The sequence below is a fragment of the Carettochelys insculpta genome, chromosome 7, assembly GCF_033958435.1.
Source record: "Carettochelys insculpta isolate YL-2023 chromosome 7, ASM3395843v1, whole genome shotgun sequence".
In the NCBI taxonomy this organism is placed as follows: Eukaryota; Metazoa; Chordata; order Testudines; family Carettochelyidae; genus Carettochelys; species Carettochelys insculpta.
Genome location: NC_134143.1, coordinates 737,000 through 753,579, shown reverse-complemented (window position 1 = coordinate 753,579; position 16,580 = coordinate 737,000). Strand labels below are relative to the sequence as shown.

General features: G+C 53.4%; 1 non-coding gene across 1 annotated transcript; it reads left to right on the top strand.

Annotated features, from left to right (window-relative positions):
• Positions 1-16,100: 16,100 nt before the first annotated feature.
• On the top strand, positions 16,101-16,173 carry TRNAK-UUU (transfer RNA lysine (anticodon UUU)). The gene has a single exon. It is a non-coding gene; the product is annotated as a tRNA-Lys (tRNA).
• The last annotated feature ends 407 nt before the right edge of the window (positions 16,174-16,580 follow it).

Below are 16,580 nucleotides of genomic sequence, written 5' to 3'. Positions count from 1 at the left end.
ATATTCTCCCCCATCCTTAGATATTAAAGTTTCATGAAAGGAAAAAAATAACCAATGAGGAAGAAGGCAGAGCTCTTAAGGATTCTTCCAGAAATGAGCTGGCCCCACAGAAGAGGTAGCAGGACTGTTTCTACCTGGCTTAGAACAAGCAATTATTTACAAGTTCAACCAATGTGCTAACCAGTACACTGCAGAAAATACACACTGGTGTTTTGGTGCTTTTATGAAGTGTTCACAGGAGCCAGTGCATCAGCAAGCTTCCCTTCGAAGAACGGGCAAGCAAAGGGCACGAAGAACTTCTAAAAACTTCATCAGTAGCAGTGGTGCAACAGCTTATCCAATTTGCCTTTTTCACAAGGAGGAGAAACAGAGACAAACCCTCCAACCAACAATGTTCATATCTGCTCAATGTTTCCTGCCACCGCCCAGGGACCCCTTCAACAAACCAGGACAGCAAAATGCAAGACCCTCAATGGATTCTCTTCTTGCCATTGGTTGCACCCACAGCACTTAGGAGAGGCAGACATGGTGTTCCCAGGCTCCATCCCCAGTGCACAGGAGGTCCAGCAGCACAGTCACAGCCCTGCCAGGCCCAGGAGAGGGAGCAGATGCAAACAAGCCCTAAAGGCAGAGTGCAGCGTGTAAGCTGGGGGAGAGAAGAGTCAGTTAAACACAAGCAGCCGGTCCTCTGGTGTAAAGCACAGAGCTCAGGACTCTGCCTCTTGCAATCTGACTTAAACTCCTCAGTAGGACTGCCTCAGTGTCCCTTTCCTCACAGCAGTGCAGGCTTGTTCCACCTTTACTGCTCTACCCAGCTCTGAGCCCATGCACAGGTAATGTCGCACAAGCTGCCTGCTTCAGTGACTGCTCCACTCCTGTCCCCAGCATGTGCAAAAGCTTTCTCCCAATAGCATTTATGTTCCATACTGTTCACGGGGTTACCGTCATGCCTGCCCTGCAGACAGCCACAGACACCCCAGCCAGGCTGCCACCTCCCCTCCGGCAGGCCCCAGGTTTATTTAACACAAACCATCACCTTCCCCTTCTCAATGACACTTTTCCCATCACACTTTTGAACTCTCCATCTCTTGTCCTTGTGTAAGTGAGTCGGATGAGCACCGAGCTCCACATTTCTCACCGTCCCCTGGATAATCATAGCTCATGTACATGCCCAGTGCACAGCTGGAGCGAATGCAGAAAGCCCTGAAGCTGCAGAGCACTGAAGGGGGACAGTCAGCTGGGGAAAAGTTTTCTTCTCTCCTCCTTGGGCAGGTGAGGATAGAAATGAAGAGAAGAAAATCCTCTGCCACACTCCAAAGAGGATGAAATTATCCATTTGTACTGTCTTTGCTTCCACCAAATCGGAGAACAAGAACAGCCGTGTGCTACCAAAGGCCAAGACATCAGTGCAAGCTGGGAGAGAGCTGCTGTATTGGCTGAGAAAATCAATATCAATGCAAGAAAGAAACTGCCTAGGAGGGGATGTGATGTGTACCCATGACACTGGGGGAGGGTGGAAGCCTTCTCACCATGTACCAGAGGTTACAGTCACTACCCCAATTTACCTCACAGTCTGCTGCCCAGCAGATGGAGTCAAGGGTGTATAAGTGTAGGTGTGTATAAGTGTGTATAAGTGTGTTGCACAAAGTCCAGGTCTCCTCAGGGTCTCTCACAAGTACTGCGATGGAAACACAGGTAATATCAGGAAATTCTATGATATAAGTCACTGATAGCAACTCCAGTTCCCAATTCCCTCTCCTCCAGCCCAAAGGCAGCTCTCTGGCGTAAACCGCCCTTAGGATTTAGCCTCACTGTCCCTTAACCCCTTCCCCTCTGTCCCAAGTGGCCCCAGTTCCCCAGCGGGGGCTGCCCTGCAGAAGGGTTTAGTACCTCACAGGAAGTGCCCCACACCAGCTCTCCTTTGACACTGGAGAGTTTGCCTCTGTTCCCACACTGAGAGATCCGTTATTTCCTTACAGCCTCTCCCGTGCCAGGAAGGCTTCACAGGCTGAATGACGAGTGTGTCAGGAAAGTGCCAATCAAATTAGCCAGTGATTCAATTTAAATGTAAGACTGAATTTCCCGCCCTTGTGCTCCTGGGCAGCCTCCTCTGTGGGCAGCACCGTGTGAGCGCGGTGAGCCCAGGGTCCGTCACAGACCACACAGATGGGGCTTTGATCCTTTACACAGAACAGTTTCAGAGCCTACTGGTGCTCCCCACACACCCCGTCCCCTCCGGCTCCCTTCACTGCCAGCAAACTCAGCCCTCTGAGCAGTTCCACTACGTTTACAGCTGCCTGTTGGGCTGGAGGTGTCTCTGCCACACAGTCTCTCTGCACTGAGGGCAGGAGGGGGCTGGATCGGGCCCCCCCCCCAGCACTGGCTGAGGCAGGCTGGGCAGAAGTTGTACCCACACTCTGTAATCACGGGGTCCTTGAAATGCTCCAGACAGACAGGACACGTCGCTTCCTCCTGGAGACTTTTCACAGGGCTCACTGCATCCCTGGCTCCCTCTGGGCTGGGGAACAGGGCTAGTTTCAACTTCCTCAGTTCAGACTAGGCCCGGCCTGCAGCAAATACTGGGCATTCCCCTTCCCGGAACTGACTCGGCTCTTGGCTGGAGTGGGCAGAGCCAGCTGGTGTCATTGCAGCCCTGGGGGCTTTGGGGAAAAGCCGACCATACTTGGGCGCCCAGCCTGCAATCTGCCACTTGTGCTGCTGTGGCAGGTCACTGGGGCTGCATGTGGACACCAGAATCCCCCACTCCTGATAAGCTGCCAGAACTGGGTGTGTCTAAGGGGTGATATTCAGCCCTAGGCAGAATTCAGTGAATTTAATCCATAGTTCTGACAGAATTAATATTTATAGTATTTTACATTTATCTCCTGACACGCTCCCAGCTGCGAAGGTTTTATCCATTTCAAAGGGCAGAGCCGTGGGAAGCTCTGCATGGTAGGAGGTGAGACAATACGGTGCTCAGACAGTAATTACTGAACGGCAGCAGACACCCATTCCAAACTCCAAACTTTGTAACCGTTAAAACCAAAACTGTCAAGAGCACATCTGGAACCCTCAGAACTCCACAGCCTGAAATCCAACTCTGCCAAGGGCTCCCGTCGCCTCATTCCTCTGGGCCCTGTCTGTGCCCTTCAGTAATTCCAAACTGGAATTTCAGTTTCTGGAGTGAAATGGATATTTACTGGCATCTACTGATCACAGAATCATAGGGTGCTAGGACAGGAAGGGACCTTGAGAGGTCATTGAGTCCAGCCCCCTGCCCTCGTGGCAGGACCAAGTACTGTCTAGACCATCCCTGATATATATCTATCCAACCTGTTCTTAAATATCTCCAGAGATGGGGATTATGCAACCTCCCTTGGCAATTTATTTCAGTGTTTGACCACCCTGACAGTTAGGAACTTTTTCCTAATGTCCAGCCAAGACCTCCCTCGCTGCAGTTTTAGCGCTTTGCCTCTTGTTCTATCCTCAGAGGTTAACAAGTACAAGTTTTGTCCCTCCTCCTTATAACATCCTTTTAGATACCTGAAAACCACTATCATGTCTCCCCTTAATCTTCTTTTTTCCAAACCAAACAAGCCCAATTCTTTCAGCCTTTCTTCATAGGTCATGTTCTCGAGACCTTTGGTCATTCTTGTTGCTCTTTTCTTGACCCTTTCCTATTTCTCCACACCTTTCTTGAGCTGTGGTGCCCAGAACTGGACACAATACTCCAGCTGAGGCCTAACCAGCACAGAGAAGAGCGGGAGAATGACTTCTCGTGTTTTGTTCACAACACACCTGTTCACACATCCCAGAATCATGTGTGGTTTTTTTTTTTTTTGCAACAGCATCACACTGTTGACTCATATTTAGCTTGTGGCCCACTAGAACCCCTAGATCCCTTTCTGCTGTAGTTGTTCCCAGACAGTCTCTCCCCATTCTGTGTGTATGACACTGATTGTTCCTTCACAAGTTGAGCACTTTGCATTTGTCCTTATTAAACTTCATCCTGTTTACCTCAGACCATTTCTCCAGTTTATCCAGATCATTTTGAATTATGACCCTATCCTCCAAAGCAGCTGCAACCCCTCCCAGCTTGGTATCATCTGCAAACATAATAAGTGTACTTTCTATGCCAATATCTAAATCATTGATGAAGATATTGAACAGAACCGGTCCTAGGACAGACCCCTGCGGAACCCCACTTTTTATACTTTTCCAGCAGGATTGAGAACCATTAAGAACTACTCTCTGAGTACGATTATCCAGCCAGTTATGCACCCACCTTATAGAAGCCTCATCGAAGTTGTATTTGCCCAGTTTTTTTAAAAGAATATCATGTGAGACCGTATCAAATGCTTTACTAAAGTCTAGGTATACCACATCTACCCCTTCTCCCCTACCCACAAAGTTCATTATCCTATCAAAGAAAGCTATCAGATTGGTTTGACGTGATTTGTTCTCTACAAATCCACGCTGACTGTTTCCTACCACATTACCACCTTCCAAGTGCTTGCAGATGATTTCTTTAATTTCCTGCTCCATTATCTTTACTGGTACCGAAGGTAAGCTGACTGGCCTGTAGTTTCCTGGGTTATTCTTATTCCCCTTTTTATAGATGGGCACTATATTTTCCCTTTCCCAGTCTTCTGGAATCTCTCCTGTCTCCTATGATTTTCCAAAGATGACAGCTAAAGGTCAGATACCTCCTCTATCAGCTCCTTGAGTATTCTGGGATGCATTTCATCAGGCCCTGGTGACTTGCAGACATCTCCTTTTTGAATCGATTTTTAATTTGTTCTTTTTATATTTCAACTTCTAACCCTACTCCTTTCCCTCTAGCACTCACTGTGTTAGGCAATCCTTCCTCAGACTTGTCAGTGAAGACCAAAACAAAGAAGTCATCCACCCTAAGACTCTGGAACAATAAAGGAACATAAAAAATAATCTGTCTGTCTGTCTGTCTCTTGAAAATCTTATGCCCTGCATGGATCAATCTCATTTTTGAATAGTTTTCCTAAATTCTGGGGTCTCAGAGGTGTGTCACTGTGCTGTGAAGGGCACAACCCCAGCTGGGTGCATGAAAGAATGAGCTAAGTCCCTGGAGGAGAGGTGCGTTGATGGCTCTTTAGCCAGGACTGTCAGGGAGGAGACCCCATATGCTGGGTGCCCCTGGCATCTGAGTGCCAGAGGAGATGATGTGCTGTATAGCACACAGGGCTCTGTGGTGCAATGGAAAACAATTTGGACTGCTAAGCTGCCATGGTTGTGTGGAGTTAAGACCGGTCATTCAAAGGCTGTGGGTTGAAATGCCACCAGAGTCACTGTAATGCGCATGGCCTGTTGGGAGGGCTGGGGAAGATGGAAGGGCAGGTCCTCCACACAGCAGGGATCTACTCTCCAGAGACCTCAGCTCTGTCCACTCCCTCACTGGTGCTGCCACAGTTGTCACCTGTTTAGGCTGTTATTTCCGCCAGTCACTCTGCTGCCAGGAACCCCCCACCATGGGGCAGCTGCCTCATTCACCAGCATGTCACAACTCAGGGGGCAGCTCCTGCTATGGGGAGTCTCCTCCATGGGACAGCTGCACCTTTACCCAACATGACAGCTCCACTTCCAGGGACCCCTGCCATGGGGTGGCTGCTGCATTCCCTGGCCCCCCTCCTGGGATGTTTCACAGCCCCTATTCTCAGCACACACGCCCACTAGGGGGCTGTGGATCCCCCATTCTCTGCTCCCCTTCATCTCGCTGTGGTACATCCACCTCTGGGGCCTCATCATGATTCAGTAGCCCCCTATCATGGAAAAGCCCTGACACAGGAGAGCAGCTCCCCTATCCCCAGGGACTGGTGTCTGGTGTTTGCCAGAGGGCCATGTGGTCACTCTTTGGAGTTCCCTTTCTACATTGTCCCAGTTTCCCTCTCCTCCATCTCTGGGGAGTCCAAACTGCCCAACCTTAGATGGAACCACTTCTCCCGCGTGACACCAACTTCCGCACACTGAGACCTTTTATCCCTGCCAAGGCGAGTTCCCTAAGTGCCAGGTTGCAACCCCCACACACCAGGGAGTAAACACCTGCTCCGATGAAAGGCTTCAAGTCCCAGGACGGCTACTTTGGGGCTCACCAGAGACGTCTTCCTCCCACTTCCCAAAGATCTCAGTTCAGCTCCAGTCTTGTCACTGACGTGTCTTTATTTGTCACCTCTCACACGGCCAGTGTTCCCCAATCGGTGTTCCCCAAAGTGACAGTCAGGGTTCCCCGGTCGGGTTCAGCAACCTGTGGCTCCAGAGCTGCACGGGGCTTAACGCATCATTTGCAGGTCTGGGTGCTGCCACTGCTGACTCCTCTGCCACTGCTGGAAGGGGAGTCAGGCAGGTTCTGCGTTGTCCTATGCCGGGCCCTCCGGACTAGAGTTGGAGGAGCAGAGGTACATTCAAGCCTCAGATTGGGTGAGGTATTTTGGAGGGTTTGGGGCTTAGAGAGGTTAAGCCTGGGGGTGAGGGTGTCAGATTTGGGCTGAGAGGGATTTAGCCTGGGGATGAGGGGGGCAGATTTGTGCTGAGAGGGGTTAAACCTGGGGATGAGGGGGCAGATTTGGGCTCAGAGAGGTTAAGCCTGGGGATGGGGCGGCAGATTTGGGGCTGAGAGGGGTTAAGCCTGGGGGTGGGGGGGCAGATTTGGTCTGAGAGGAGTTAAGCCTGGGGATGTGGGGGGCAGATTTGGGGCTGAGAGGGGTTAAGACTGGGGATTGGGGGAGCAGATTTGGTCTGAGAGGGACTAAGCCTGGGGATGGGGGGGCAGATTTGGGGCTGAGAGGGGTTAAAGGGTTATTTGGGATTCTGTGAAAATCTTTCAAGTTTAAAAGGTTTCTGTGGCCAAGTAAAATTGGGAAACACTGACCCAGGCACTCACACACAGCCGGTGTCCTCCGCCTCCCCCGCCAGCCCCCCTGTGCTCAAGAATGGAGCGCAGCTCATCCCTTCCAGGGTGGGGGTCTCAGCTGATTGTAGGGAGAAAAAGTGGGTCCTGATGTCGAAAGTTTGCTCCTGCCTGATGTAAACCATCAGAAAAGCCCTTAGGGGTCACAGAAAAGGATCAGAAAGGCAAGTGGCCTTATAGTGGCCAAAGCCAAGTGCAGCAAAGCCCAACACCCAGGCAATCGTGGGAGTGGAACGTAGGGTCTCCTCTTTACAAGGCACCTGCTTTAACCAGCTAATTCATAGAGCCCGTCATCATCAATAACAGCCATGAGCTCAGCGCCCGTTGCTGCCCGACGCCTCCCTCACGATTTCCTTCCATCTTTCCCTGTCCAGTGCGGAGTGGCTCAGTTTGCGTAACGACCTCTGCACCCATCTACTGTGTCATCTACCCAATCTCTGTGGGCTCTGCCTCTCCTACAGAAACAGTCTGATACTGCAAATACCAGGGGCGTGATTGCTGGTTCATCGTTCATTCTGCAGATCCACCCAAACAGCTGTAACTTCCGTTGTGTAACCTTCTGGAGCAGGGTCTCTTGGGGGTATCTTCCTGTACAATTCCTGGATAGGTCCCCATGTGTTTCTCCCACACGGTCTTGTTTGTGAACTGTCCAGAGTGTGAAGTTGGTTTCTTGCTTCAGGACTGTGAAGAGACCTTGGAAAGGTGAATTTGGAAGCAGCACTTAGCTGAGCACTGGCTGTTTGTTCAAACCTGATTCTGGAGGAGGCTCTTTTCAGGGTGGCTTGTAGACCTAGGGGTATTATTCTTCCTTTGGCTGAGAGAAGTCCTTGGTTCAAGTCCCAAACAATCCCTTCTTCTGCCTTCCTCTCATAACTTACATGGGCACCTGTGGACACACTGCCAAATTCCACAGCCAAAATGGATTGCCTCAACCCACCTGCACAGCTCAACCAAAGTCCTGCATATGGTATGCATGAGTCACCCCTTGCCCTCACATGGCAGGAAATAGGGAAGCAGCTTGGAGAGCTTCCCAAGGCAGCCTTAGCAGGTGCCTCTGACTGCAGGAAGCAGAGCCCTGAGTGGTGGTCTTCACCCCTCTTGAGATGACCCTTCCACTTCTGAACAGGCTGGTATTGCACACTGGGCACCTCTCACCCTCAGCTGGCAGCATGCACTCTGCCCTCATTGCTTCCCTGGAGCTGTTCTTTCTCCCAGGACCCCTCTGTCCGCCCTGGGCTTCCTTAGCATGTGGCCCATGGCACTTCCTCCAGTCAGACACTGAGCTGTCCAGGCCCATTCCTGTGGAGACGAGATTTGAATCATTGAATCCTAGAGCTGGGAGGGACCTCAGGAGGTCATCCAGTCCAGACCCCTGCCTAAAGGAGGACCAACCCCAACTAAATCATCCCAGCCAGGGCTTGCTCAAGCCAGGACTTGAAAACCTCTAGGGATGAAGATGGCACCACCCGTCTAGGTAAAGCACTGCAGTATTTCACCATCCTCCTGGTGAAGTAAAAGCAGCACGACCCAAACACTGGGCTATTGCTGCTTTGGATTGGATTGGAACCAAAATCGTAATAGCCACAATGCAGAGTACGAACCGCTGTATGATCACAGGCAGCGACAGGAGCGCTATAGGGAGCACTTTCCTTTCTCAGGCTTTGCCTGACAGTCTGATGTGAGGCTGGAAGGCCTGGGGAGGTGATGCAGAGCAGAGAAAGCCTGTGCCGCTGTGGGGACGGCTGGTGCACTTGGCCTTGTGTTCCTGGTGTCTCTTCCTGTGTGAGGTGGGTGTTGCCGTGTTGAAGAACTGGGGAATCCTCTCCTGGCCCACACCCCAGCTGCAGCCCCTCCCTTAGCCGGGGGTGGTGACTCTGGCCTGCTCCCTGCCAGCCACTCAGCCTGTTTCCCTCATCTCTGTTGCTCTCCTGCCCAGAGGGGTCAGGTGAAGGACAACAGGAAACACCCTTCAGTGGCCGGCATGGGGCTGGGACTCACGAGTTTGGTGCTCTGAGTACCAGGCTCTGGCCAGCTGAGCTCTCCAGCCTGCAGAGAAGGGCCTCCCAAGGGGCCTTCTGGAAATGAGCAACAGGCAGCTGCAGGGCCCCTGGCCCCTGAATGAGATTTTCTCCCCTCCCCCACCAGCCTGGCCTCCCCTTTCTCCCTCTGTCACCCATCCCCCACTGCTCTGAGCCCAGCTAGGGGGGTCCCCTCAGCCCCGGCTGCCCCTTGCCAGCTGTCCTGGGCCCCTGCAGTGTGTCCCTCAGACCCTGTCTCTCCCGCCCCTCCCCACTGCCCTGAGCCCCTTGTACCCTCAAACCCTGCCGACCCCCCCCACTGCCCTGTCACTCACTAGCGCACTGCCCTTTTCCCCTCCTCCCTCAGCCACAAGGCCAGCCGGGTTCCCCCCACACCTGCCACCCCTCCCCCCTGGCACCCGCCCTCCCCCTCCCTCTGCCCTGCACCGTCACACACTGAGACCTTGGCCCTGCCCAGGGGCTGGGTGAGAACAGAGACAGCCTGTGGGTGCAGCCCCTGCCTGGGGGGATCCTGCCCCGCTCCCACCTGCACCATTCATGTCCCTGCAGGGGTTTTGCTCCCAGCAGGACAAGGACATTTCGAGGGGAAGCAAAGGGAAGCCACAGGAGGGGTCCCAGGCTGCTCCCCGGCAGTGCGGGTGCATCAGTTCAGCACTGGGGGCAGCTGGGGGAGGGGGAATTACCACTGGGGGGGCAGAGCTGGGTGTGAGCACCTGGGAGTGAGACTCTCCCTGTCGCTCACTAGCGTGGGGTGTCTCTGCAGTGGCAGGGCTGGGGCAGGAGCTGCTCCCGCAGACAGGGCAGAACGTAGCTCCTGCCGGCTCAGGCAATTGTGTCTGTGTTACAAATGTGCTGCAGGAGCTGGTTAGCGCTGACCTGTCTGGAGAGGGCCAGGAGGCAGCACACACTGTGACCGGGATTCCCTCGTGCTCAGTGGCCCAGGACTTAGTGCTGAGCACTGGGCTGCACAGACCTGGTGGTGAATAACAAGAATCAAGGGTGTCACCTCCCTGCCTTAGTAACAGACAAAGGGCTTTGGGGTTCCTCCCATGCTCCCCAGGCCCCTCTGCAGCCACCTCAGCCCATCCACCTGTCAGTGTCTGTTACTTCTTCCTCCAGAAGGACGGCAGCCGCCTCCTGCAGCTCTGAACTCTCCAGCACAGCCCAGAGGTGCTGCAAAGCAGGTGAGAGGCAGCCAGAAATATTTGGCCAGGCACCACTGGGTGCTGCTTTCCTAATCCCCATGTACCTGGGAGGTCCATGGCCAGGCGAGCCACAGAGCCTCTCTGGGACTTTTCTCCTCACACGTTTGGGTTTTGTCAGTGACAAACAAAGGGATGTGAGAGGAGAGTAACTCTCCCTCTCCTGCCCTGCCCCACTGCCACCTTCTGTGTGCACAGACAGCCCCAGAGAGCCCCAGCGCTGGGAGGATCAGACTCCCTTCTTGCAGCCAGAGGAGTCACCTTCCCAACACCAGTCCCAGCTCCCTTTGCCTGAGCTCTGCTCTGTGACTGGATGCTTTCCTAATGCCCCTCTCCCATCAGCCTTTACCTTCCCCAGCAAGGGCCGGGATTGCCAAGGGAGGGCTCTTCTGTTCCCCAGACACAGGTAGGAAAATGTTGTTTAGGACTTTCCACAAGACACCACTGGGAACTGAACCCAAGATCTCTTGTTTACTAGGCAGGTGCTTTAGCCAGCTGAGCCCTGCCCCCCCCCCTTGTTTGAGTTTTGTTGCTCCTGACACAGAGGTGTCTGCCTAAGTCTGTGTCTTCATCCAAAAAGCATTTCAAAGATGACGAACCTAATTTGTCAGGTGCTGAGCTTTTGTGGGGCTGAACCACTGTGATGAACTGCCCACAACCAGCCCTTCCCACTCCCCAGCACAGACATTGTGCCTGAGGGAAGCCTCCTCTCTCCCCACCTGCCCCAGTGCCAGGATCCCACCAGCAGAGCCTGGAGTCCTGCCCGTCCTCTGCTCCCTCAGCCTGAGTCCCCCCCTCACTTTCACTCTGTGCTCCCCACTCCCTCCTTTCTCCCTCTTCACACCCCAGGGGTGGGGCGAGGAGGGCCCAGCTCTGGGGCAGGGTTATCTCCTGTCTCTCACGGAGGGGGGATGGGCTGCGCTGCCCCAGCTGGAGCTCGTCAGGGGGAGTGTTTGATGCAGCGTAACGAGAGGAACATTTTGCCTTTCTGTCTCCTTCTGCCCTTCAGCCCCACTTGTGACCCTCCACACAACCCCTTTGCTCTATTACCAGCCCAGTGCAAATCCCTGTGCCCTGGGGGTGGGGCTGACTTTACAGCTTTCCCTGTGTGAAACCTTTGAGCAGGGCCGGGGACTTGGCAGCCAGTCAATGGCCTCCCAGGGGCTCTTGGCTTTTCCAGGGGATCCCACAGGCAGCCCTGGCCCAGACTCCTCTCACAGGGACCAGCTGCCCTTTGGATCCTCTTCACAACAGTCACTCACCTGCAGGGAGTGTGGAGCTGTGTAGACAGGACTGGCACTGGGGGCCCAGCTCAGAGGTGCCCTCGAGCCCAGTATCCGGACAGCGTGTGGGAAGTGAGGGGCACCACAGAGCTGGGCTAGTGGGTGCTACAAGTCATGAGTAAGAGGCTTCCCAGGGCTGTTAGGGGCTGTAGGTCAGGAGTGGGGGGCACCACACGTCTGCACTGGCGAGGGCTGCAGGTCTGTGGTGAGGCCCCTTCGCTTCACAGGCTCCCTTAGTGCAATTCACTCCCTGGGCAGCACAGACAGTGTGTGCTGGGGCCGAGGGCGGCTCTTCTGCTGAGTGTGAGCCCTGCTGTGTCTGCCCCACGGGGGAGCTGGGGCTGGGATATGGTCCCGGGGGATTTGCCTCTTGCCCTGGCATCAGACCTGTGGCTCCCAGGAGGAGATGGCAGCTGGCAGAGGGGGAATCCAGGCCGCCTGAATTGGAAAGCCTCTGGGCTGCTGTAATAAGAATGGAACTGAGTTGATGCCACCGGCTCATGTAGACAAGCTCTGCAATGCAGCAAGGGACTTTCTGGGGTGGAGCTCACAGCACTGAGGCACATGCCCCAAATCCCAGCTCCTTGCTCCAGGGACAGGCTGTTGCAATGGGCAGCCCTGGCTCACACAGGGCCAGGTGGGTCTTTGAGCTGGGCCATGTGCACCCAGAATGTGTGGCAATTTGAGCAGGGTGCCGTTGGCCATGCCGCCATCCTGGGACCCTGCTGTGGCTGGGCAGTTGCGGGTCGGGGTCCCCTGGGGGTGTGTGGGCTCCAGGTCATGTCTGGTGCCCCCGCCCTGTGGCACGGAGGTGTGTCCCCTGTAGGGTACGTACCTGACCCTGCTGAGCATCCCACCCAGCAGAGGAATGAGGTCCCACCACCCTTAACATCTCTGAACTAATTTGTGTAGCACAGCCAGACACTTAGACACTTGAATGTGTCTGAAGAGGATTTCCAGAGTTCCATAACAACCTCTGCAGAAGTGCTGGGGGCCATGACTGGCTGGGGCAGTGGTCTCCTGTGTTTATGACTTCCCTGATTCCTAGAGCTTTGAGGCCAGCAGAACTGGGGAGGAAATGGAGAGCAGAGAAAACCACGGGAGCTGCTGTGGAGGGCAGGTGCCACTTGGCAGGGTGCTCCTGCTGCCCCTTCCTGGGGTAGTGTTTGGTGCAGTGTGAGCTTCTGGGGGGCTGGCTTTGTGTTTTGGGAAGCTGTGTCCAGGCAAGCCCCAGCCTCCCCTGCTCCAGACCCACTTGGAAGCCTGTCCCTTTTGTAGAGGTGGTGACTATTAAGCCTTCCTCTGCCTCATGGGCTGGAGACCCTGCCCCGGTGGGGTGTATTTGGACCGCAAGAATTTTGTCCGTCAGGTCAACACCATGAGGACTGGACAAGAACCTTGTGATCAACATCATCTCCTGGGATGGGGAAAGGCTGGTCAGGCTGTGCCCAGGGCCCAAGTGCTTCTCAGTCAGGTGAATCAGTGATAGAATCATAGGACACTAGGACTGGAAGGGACTTTGAGAGGCCATCGAGTCCAGTCCCCTGCCCCAATGGCAGGACCAAGTACTGTCTAAACCATCCCTGATAGACAGCTCTGTAACCTGTTCTTAAATATCTCCAGAGATGGAGAATCCACAACCTCCCCAGGAAATTTATTCCAGTGTTTGACCACCGACACTTAGGAACTTTTTCCTAATGTCCAGCCTAAACCTCCCCTGCTGCAGCTTAAGCCCATTGCCTCTTGTTCTATCCTCAGAGGCCAAGAAGAGCAAGTTTTCTCCCTCCTCCTTATGACACCCTATGAAGTAAGCAGCCAATCGAGGGGAGGGATGGAGATGGCCCAAGCCCCTTTCCAACAGGCTGGCCAGCCTCACCACATGTGCATGCTGGTGTCTCCTCCTATCAGAGCTCTAGATTGCTCTCTGCCAGCTAAGCATATGGTGGCAGGTCCATCCTTACCCACATGCTGACTGCGCTGCTGCATAGGACACCTCAGCACTTCCCGTTTCATTCCATTCATTCCAATGGCAGCCGGGCACCTGAGTCCCCAGTCTCAGCCCTGTGTTCCTTCTGTGCTGTGTGGGCCATGCTGGCAGGGAACAGAGAGGCCCTGGGGATGCCAGACCTGATGTACAGGGTCAGGGACTCTGCTTAGACAGTCCTTTGCCTCCAGCAAACCCTCCAGGGGCTGCAGTGCTTTGGGTACCTGAAGTATCTCTTGTGCAGCAGCGTAGATTGGGGCATATCAAACTTTGGTGCAGCCATGGGGTGGCGCAGTGGGGCTAAAGCAAGTTCACCTCCCACAAGCAGCAGCTCCTGGGGGTGAGGGGAAAGTGGCTCCATGCACTCCCTGTCATTAGTAGGCACCACACACCACTTCCTATTGGCTGCGGTTCCCCCTTCCTGGCCAATGGGAAAGACGGGCAATTCCTGCAGTCAAGGGCAGATATGAGTTCCCCCTTCAGTGCCTCCCCCAGGGGCTACAGAGGAAGTGCCAGCCACTAAAGAGAATACTTGACACTCCAAGGCTAAGGAACAGGGCATAGAAATTCAAAAGTCTTAAGAAGTGAAGCAGGGCCAGGGCCAGGGCCAGTGGGAGTCACAGACTCATAGGGCTCTAGAATTGAAGAGACCTGAAGTGGTCATCAAGTCTAGACCCCTTCCCTCATGGCAGGGCCAAGCACCATCTATCGTGGGGTGAGCAAACCTCAGGGGGCATGAAATTTCAGAAGGGGGCACAGCCCAGTTACCTGCTGGGTCTCAGGCTCATCCATCTAATGAAAAATGATGAAATCTGTTACTGTTTCTATGTCTGTGTCATCACATTTATACACTGACGAAAAAAGTTCTTCTATTTTACAGACTTCTTTTCTTTCACACGCCCAAAGGGGCGTTTAAACCTATGAACATCACTGAAATTTCTGTAGGTTCTGATCACATTCGACAGGTTGTGGGGTAGCTCCTAATTTCAGAGATGAAAAGTGGGGACCAAAGTAAAAAGTTTCCTTATCCCTGATCTAGATATTCCCCGTTGGATATTTATCCAACTTCTAAAATATCTCCAAAGATGGAGATTTTGCCTTTACCCAAGGCATTTTATTCCAGTGCTTAACTGCCCTGACAGGAAATATTTCCTCATGTCCAACCGAAATCTCCCTTGCTGCAATTAAAGGGGAATTCAATTTAATTAAAATTAAAGGGAAGGAATTTTATGACATATAGTTGTATTCCCAATTAGATAGATAGATTAATGGATTTTTGGTGTCTATCTATCTATCTATCTATTGGTCATTACTCTGGCCCGATTAGGAATTGTAGAACTCACTGCTCAAAGAATTCAATTTCAGCTTGAGAGAGAAATAAAACTGTGAAATGTGCAGATGGGAGCACAGAGTTGTTCTGCATGTGAGTTATGATGCAGACCCCCAAGAGTGGACTTTGGGTCCTTTCCCTTCCGGTCACTGCATTAATGTCCTCCAGATGCCCCAGGGGCATGAGGCTTTCTGTAGCCCTGGGCACCTTCCAGTGCAGACCAAGTGCTTGTCTGGTGTGCGCTTTGGTGCCCTGCTCCCGACTGCGCCATGCAGGAGGCCTGTGATGTGCAAGGAGGTCAGATGAGATGATCTCTGCAAACAGCCTGTGGCACAGAGAAGCCTCTGGTGTTCCCATGTGCAGCCGAGTTGAGCCCCAGAATGTCCCTGAGTGAGTGGGGGTGACACAGGGGTGGAAGCTCAGCCATGCAAAGGGCCTGCCAGGGTCAGGACATGAACCCTGCAGGGTACAGGTAGGTGTGGGAGTGACATCACAAGGGCCTCTTACAGCACCTCAGCTGATTGGTTAAAAGAAGTTGGAAGGTGATGACCTCTCAGAGAGGCCATGACAACAGCCACGCGGGACAGGCTGCAGGGCAGGTGACATCTCAGACACCCGCGGGGCTTTGCCGCAGGGACTCTCCTTCCTCAGCTCTGCCCACGAGGCTGGAGAGGAATCAGGGTGATGAAAACGAGCATGAGGAGGAGCCTCTTTGTCCCGTTCTCCTGCCCCATAACTAACTGCTCTGGGCGACCGATGTTCATCTGGGGCAGGTCAGAGCCTGATCCACCCGGTGCTGGGCACATTGAAGGCAGGAAAACACTCGGTTAGGGTTCTGCCCTCCCCAGTGGAACTGAAGGGTGAGTGAATCAGGTCCCCCTTTCTACTCCCTTCGCCCAGCGTTGTAAAGCACAACCGCCTGTGAGCCACTAATGCCCCTTTCTCTGGAGAGTCACTAACAGGCAATTTCCCACGGAAAACTCTCTTCAGCTGCGTGTTCTCTCTGTATGAAAAAGAAATGTGTTCGACTGCCTGCACCGGCTCTGCGCTGGGGTAAACGGTGTCAGCGTTAATTTGTTGTGCAGAAATGGCCGTAGGTGTGTGAGGTGTGCGGGAGAGCTCGCAGCAGCAGTGAGAGGCTTGGCCAAGATTCACTCCAACAGTCTGTTTTCTTTGCATCGCACCTCCGGCAGCCCAAAGAACAAAGACTGGAGTCTGGCCCTTGTGAGCACTTTGCCACGGACATTTGACTGAGAGCCAGCTGACATGCAGATTTGACTCCTTCTCCTCTGTGACAGAACTGAGAAAGTTCTTCTTTTGTGGCCTGCCTAGCTCAGTTGATAGAGCGTGAGACTTTTAATCTCAGGGTCATGGGTTCAAGCCCCATACTGGGCGCTTCCCTTCTTGCACTAATGCTCTCAGCTCATTGAGTAATTCTCCAGCAACTGTCTCTGACGTCCTGGCCTAAGGCAGGAAATGTGTGTTCTTCTTCTTGTCTCTTCTACAAACTGGTATTTCATCATCTTCAGAGAGTGGAAGAGGATTTTCTTCTCTTCGTCTCTATTCCCACCTGCACAAGGAGGAGAGAAGAAATCCTCTCCCCAGCTGAGTGTCCCTCTTCAGTGCTTGGTAGCTTCACATCTGTCTGCATTGGCTCCAGGTGGGCACTGGGTGAACAAATCAGCTCCAATTTTCCAGGGGATGGTGAGGAAATGAGGAGCTCTTGTTATTCACTTACATGAGGACAAGAGATTGCGGGTTCAAAAGTGTGATGGGAAAAGTGTTATTGGACAGGGGCAGTG